Genomic DNA, 6,625 nt, shown 5'->3' on the forward strand with positions numbered 1-6,625 from the left:
AGTACGGCTCTGAGATGAATAAAACAGTGTGTGTATAGAGTGAGTAAAGAGAGCCAAGATCCTGAACCTGAATGATGAAGGGTCCTATTTATAGCCGGAGGGTGAAGAAGGAAGGAGCAGCTGTGCCAGCTGTGGGCGCGTGCCAGCTGTCCGACCAAGGGGAATATCCTCTTGGTCTGCTCTGTCACGGCAGGTGTAGTGGTACACGTGGCGTCGTTACGTTTGTCCACGCTGGATACCTCGTACTGGCGTCGTCAGCCCTGCTCCCTGATTTGTCGCAAGCCTATGTGGCATTCTGCGTATGGTTACACGTGTTGTCCTTTATGTCGGATAGAGCATCTTTGATGCCAGCTATGGACCGCCTAGACATCTTCTGGAAGCTTCTAGAAGGTCTTGGTGACATGGATGCCTTGTGTGCACAAAAAGTGGTGTGGTCCCTGCCATGTAGGCAGGGAATTGGGACCATACCTCTTCAAGTCCCCCCAGTCCAGTGTGCCTTCTAGAATGCTCTCCATGAATCTGATCAATAACGAAGAAGAAAGGAGGATCGACCTGGACCTCCTAGAAGAACGAAGGGAGATGGCTGCAATCAATGAAGCCAAGTACAAATCAAAGCTTGAAAAGTATTACAACTCCCGAGTCCGGATCTGCACCTTCAACCCAGGCGATTATGTCCTAAGGGACAATGAAGCGTCCAACGCAGAAAAACCAGGGAAACTGGCTCCCAAATGGGAAGGCCCATACATCATTGATGCGGTCCTCGGCAAGGGAGCATACAAGCTACGCACCATGAACGACAAAGAGGTTCCACGAACCTGGAATGCCCAACAGTTACGAAAATGCTACATATAAACATGTAATCGTATAGGGCGAATCGCCGACACATTTACTTAATACAAGAAGTGTTTGGCTACCTTTATTTCACGCAAATTTTTTGTCACAACTGCATTTATCACTTTGGGCGTACACGAAAACATCAATGGCTCGACCATAGGAAACGTTGTAGACCTCCAAGGCTCGTCACAGCCAAGTGCACAGCCGGGTCGAAAACACAACCAAAGCCTACAAAACGCCAAAAAACATAACTTCGTGCCCACATAAACACGAAAACATCGATAGCAAGGCAACTAAACATTGTAATGCTCCTAAAGCTGTAATCCCAGCCGAGCTCACACAATAACCTGCAACTCGATCACTTCGTATATCACATACAAGCGCGCATACTTAAACGACAGAATAAAAACGTTGTAGTAACACAACATCACCTGTCAGCGCCATCATTCATTCGTGACACCTAATCAAAGTAATTAAAACATGCACATATTATGACGATTCCAAAATTTGCATAAACATAATCAGAGTAACAAACATTCGTCAAAGTACACAACACTAGAAGTGCAAAGTAAGAAATTGTCTTGAAACATCATTACAAGCCCATACAAGGCTGTACGCGGCACACAGGCCGGAAATCCCAAATTAAGTACGGCTGGAACCAGCACCACCCGCACCGCTAGCATCATCTTCTCCCAGTGCTTTCTTCAACAAAGCAACTCCGTCCGCTTTAAGGGCCAATTTGCCAGCAGCCTTCACAACAGCAAACTCAAGCATTGAAAATTCTCGACGCTTAGCAGCATAAGCACCCTCGCAATCCTCTTTAAACAACTCAAAGCGATAATCCTTCTCATTGTTTACAGCGGCACACCTGCCTTCAGCATACCCATTCTTGCGGCCACTATTATAGCCTGCCCCACCCAACTCAAACATATAGCGGGCAAGCTCAGGAGAATTCAAGATACGATCAGCAAGCTGCATGAAAAACAAGGTCGAATAAGATAGCAAAAATAACTACACAAACGTAGAAATAAAGGAAGACAGAAATAGAACAGGCAAAGAACATTACCAATGGAACACCGCGGGATAGCAGCCACCTACTATCAGCTGAAGCTTCCTCAGCAAGGAGCTCAGACGCACGGCACTCAGCCGTCTTCTCATCAAGGAGACGCTGAGCAGCCTCACATTCCGAAGCCTTCTCTTGCACAAGAAGCTCCAGCTTATCTATCCGCGCAATATACTCCTTCTCCTTCTTCTCCGCAGCAAGACGCGCTTCATGAGCCTCTTCCGCTAGAGCCGTCTTCTCACCGGACAGCCGCACAATAGCATCACGCTGCGACTGCATCTCCGCGTTCGTACGAGCACACGCCGACTCCCAATCCTTTTGTTTTTGCTCGTTTAACTGTTTCTGCTCTTCAAGCTTCCGCTCAGCATCAGCAACCCGCCATTGCAAACCTTTTTGCTCTGTGTTAAATTTCTCCCTCTCTTCAGAAAACGCCTTCTTAGCCTCTTCAAACTCCAGAGTTTCTTCTCCCATAGTTCGCCATTCGCGAAGAATCTCCTGAGAAGTGGCAAAAAAGTTAACCCCAGCCCTAACATGATCGTCTAAAAGAGCAAAGCGGCTGCGGTTTTTCTGAAACATTCTCTCTGCAGGCGGAAGAGACAAAGAGAAAAACTCATGACAGTTCTGCAAGTCAGTCATCCGAGAGCCCTGAGTAAGGCCCCAACGGGGGACGTGCGGCATGTCATCACAAGCTGGGTTACCCCAGGAATCATCAGGATTTTGTTCAAAGTGCGGACTTCGCACAAAGCCAGAAGTGGCTCCACCTTCAACGGGAAGGCGTTTTGTGTAAATGGTTTGTTGCGGAGTAGTCTCACTAGACTCCATCTCCACTTCAACACCTTTACCCTTATCAACTCCACCAGCAGCGTCACCTCCCTCAAACATACCTTCAAACCCTTCCCCGCCCTTCACAGTTACATCAACATCATCTCGAGGAGGGGTCAAGCCAACAGTCCTCGAAGGAGGAGAGGTAGGTGGAGTAATCTGAGAAATATCCACCGGCCGCGGCTTCTTGCTAGTCTTAGATTCTGCCATAAAACTACAATTAGCAAAAAAGACCAAAGGAAAGATGACAGAAACATGCACGGAAACTAAGTTACCAGGGCGGGAAGCAGAGGCCTCAAATATCTTCTCCAACAAATTCCCTCGACCCCCACTAAATACACCCAAATCAACCTCAGATTCAGAAGGGGCTGGGGGGGCACCCTTTTGAAGTTTGGCCCTCTTGGCCGCAAGAAGGGCAGCAGCCTGTTCATCAAGATGACGCTTATGATCATCAAGAGCCTTCTTCTTCATGTGCTCAGATAAAGTGGCTTTATCATCAGGATCTGACCCTTGACGCACCTCCCCAGGGCCTAGGCCAGACAATGTATCAGACACGACCACATAATCTAGATAAGGAAGAGTAGAAGGTTGCTTACGAGAAGATCCAGCAGCTCCGCCCTCCTTCTCCTCTTCCCTTCTTACAGATTTCTACGTCCTTGCCCTTTTCCTCGTCTCCAACTGGGCAGACGGATCAACAGATGCCTCCATATCGTCATCATCCTCAGCAAACCCATGTACCGCCTCAGCAACACCACCAGGCACGGTACCTGCACGCGCGGAATGAGATATTAGATCTTCAACATCCTGGTCAGAACTTCCACTAGAAAGGATAACGATTTCCTCTCGACCAGAGTCGACCAAGTCATCCTCATCATCCTCACCAAGAACTTCATTGGCGTATCCACTCAAACTCGCATCGGTAGGATGCAGAAAACGGTCATGTATTTGCTCCAACCACGTTGGATTCCCATCAGCTTGGATAGCTTCAACCATGGCACCCGCTGATTTCGGGTCCAAGGCATTCAGCAAACTATAACCAACTGCAAAGTGGAAACAAAAATAAGGACACATAATAAGCATAAAGGGAAATAATCAAGTGATGAGACATGAAAGAACAATACATTTGCCCTTATGGCTATACGCAGGCTGACCCAGCGGATGTTTAGGAACCCACAACAAACTCATCCCTGCACCAACCAAGGCCATCTCATCCAGTTGAGAAATAGCCGTCGGCTTCGCAGTTATCTTCTTAAACCAGTCTTGCTCACCATAGTTGGGAGGAACATCCACCCTGGGAACCCCTTGTTCCACATGCCTATACGACATATCCGTCGGAACCACACCACGACGAATGTAAAAAAACTTTTGTTTCCAATCATGAATGCCCTTTATCGGCACCGAACACACCTGAGCAACCCCCATCCTAGCCTGGAAAGAGTAGAACCCACTGGAATACGAAACACTATAAAAAGTGTTGAACATAGGAAACGTCGGTTCAACTCGATAAGACCGGCAAACAAACTCAAAGTGAGTAATCCGGGGGAGCCCAATAGCATTTATTTGAGAAATATGAAGACCATAACCTCTCAGAACGTCAGCAACAAACTTAGTAATGGGCAACCTAAAATTGCCTTCCCGGAAAAAGGCAGCATATAAAGTGATAAAACCAGGGGGGGCATCCAGTGCAGTAGATCCAGACGGAGGATATCGAGCCCCCCACTCAGGTCGAAAGTTATGTCCCCTAACGAGGTTCTGGAATTCATCCTCTTTCCAGTTAATCTGGGCCTGGTCAGGACCAGGAGGCGCTCTACTCTTATGTTTCCTCTTCTTTTGAGTAGGATTCTTATCAGCCATGATAAAAATCAAGAAGAAAACGACTTGAAAAAAGGTGAAAGATAGAACAAAGGAGAAGAAGGCGGAGAGAAATTGCACTTAGAATTTGAAAGTGAAAGAAGAAAGAGATAACCGCCCCATATTTATACCCATCGCATTTAATGCGATGGGTAGTGAACCGTCAGGGAACAGAAAAAGCGCCCAATAGATGACTGACACGTCACAAGAGAGAGAAGACGTCGGCTCATTTTTCGGGAAGCATGGGCAACAGGGTCTGCTGATGTGACAGAAAGTCACTGCAAAAGCAACTGTTCACCTCCGAAAAGACAGGGATGTCAGACGGTCACACCAAACGCTTCCCCATAACCACCAAACTTCCAACAGAAGAAAGCACAAGAGGGCCAAAACCCATGCGGCGTGCGTCCATTTGGCTCACTTTTTTCAAAAGGGCCAAAACCCACGCGGCATGCGTCCATTTGGCTCACTTTTTTCAAAGGGCCAAAACCCATGCGGCATGCGTCCATTTGGCTCACCTTTTTCAAAGGGCCAAAACCCATGCGGCATGCGTCCATTTGGCTCACTTTTTTCAAAGGGCCAAAACCCATGCGGCATGCGTCCATTTGGCTCACCTTTTTCAAAGGGCCAAAACCCATGCGGCATGCGTCCATTTGGCTCACTTTTTTCAAAGGGCCAAAACCCATGCGGCATGCGTCCATTTGGCTCACCTTTTTCAAAGGGCCAAAACCCATGCGGCATGCGTCCATTTGGCTCACTTTTTTCAAAAGGCCAAAACCCATGCGGCATGCGTCCATTTGGCTCACTTTTTTCAAAGGGCCAAAACCCATGCGGCATGCGTCCATTTGGCTCACCTTTTTCAAAGGGCCAAGACCCATGCGGCATGCGTCCACTCGGCTCAATTTATATTCACCAACTCCAACGCGATGCATAGAAACCACAACTCTCATAAGTCCAGAATCCCTCCTAGACGATCAACTCAACTAGAAGGCACACTGGACTGGGGGGACTTGAAGAGGTATGGTCCCAATTCCCTGCCTACATGGCAGGGACCACACCACTTTTTGTGCACACAAGGCATCCATGTCACCAAGACCTTCTAGAAGCTTCCAGAAGATGTCTAGGCGGTCCATAGCTGGCATCAAAGATGCTCTATCCGACATAAAGGACAACACGTGTAACCATACGCAGAATGCCACATAGGCTTGCGACAAATCAGGGAGCAGGGCTGACGACGCCAGTACGAGGTATCCAGCGTGGACAAACGTAACGACGCCACGTGTACCACTACACCTGCCGTGACAGAGCAGACCAAGAGGATATTCCCCTTGGTCGGACAGCTGGCACGCGCCCACAGCTGGCACAGCTGATCCTTCCTTCTTCACCCTCCGGCTATAAATAGGACCCTTCATCATTCAGGTTCAGGATCTTGGCTCTCTTTACTCACTCTATACACACACTGTTTTATTCATCTCAGAGCAGTACTTATTCTCACGCCGGAGCCTGGTTAAGAGGGAAAATCCCCTTTTCCCCTCTTAACGAGTCTAACGGTGTTTACTGTTTTGCAGATCTCGGGCCTTTGACACGAGCAAGAGAAGAGGTTGAACCCCATACGTGAAACGACCCCCTTGGTTATCCTTGGTGTTAACCATTGTTTCAACACTAGGCATCAAATATAACATGCATCTTAAGAAATAAAATTGGACTACAAAATCGAATGGATGTGTGAAAAATTTAAAAGACATTTTGTACATTTCTTTTCATGCGTTTTTTAGAATGAATCTGCATCATCATTCATTTGATTTTGATCTCGATTATTGCTTCATTCGTTTTCAGTTATAAATATGCCCCGTCGCTGTTTGATTTTTGTTAGTCCTTTTTGTTTGGTAAAGTAATTCAGAGTTCGTTCCTTTTTGTTTGTTTAATTTAAATGTGTGGAAGTGAATATATTTTTATATATATTTTAAGCCCTTTTTAATATTTTAGTCAAGTTTTAAATTTATAAAACACAATATTTTACTAACACTAAACACACATATGGGCAAGTGCACCCATCGT

Source organism: Helianthus annuus, chromosome 2 (assembly GCF_002127325.2).
Source record: "Helianthus annuus cultivar XRQ/B chromosome 2, HanXRQr2.0-SUNRISE, whole genome shotgun sequence".
Taxonomy (NCBI): Eukaryota; Viridiplantae; Streptophyta; class Magnoliopsida; order Asterales; family Asteraceae; genus Helianthus; species Helianthus annuus.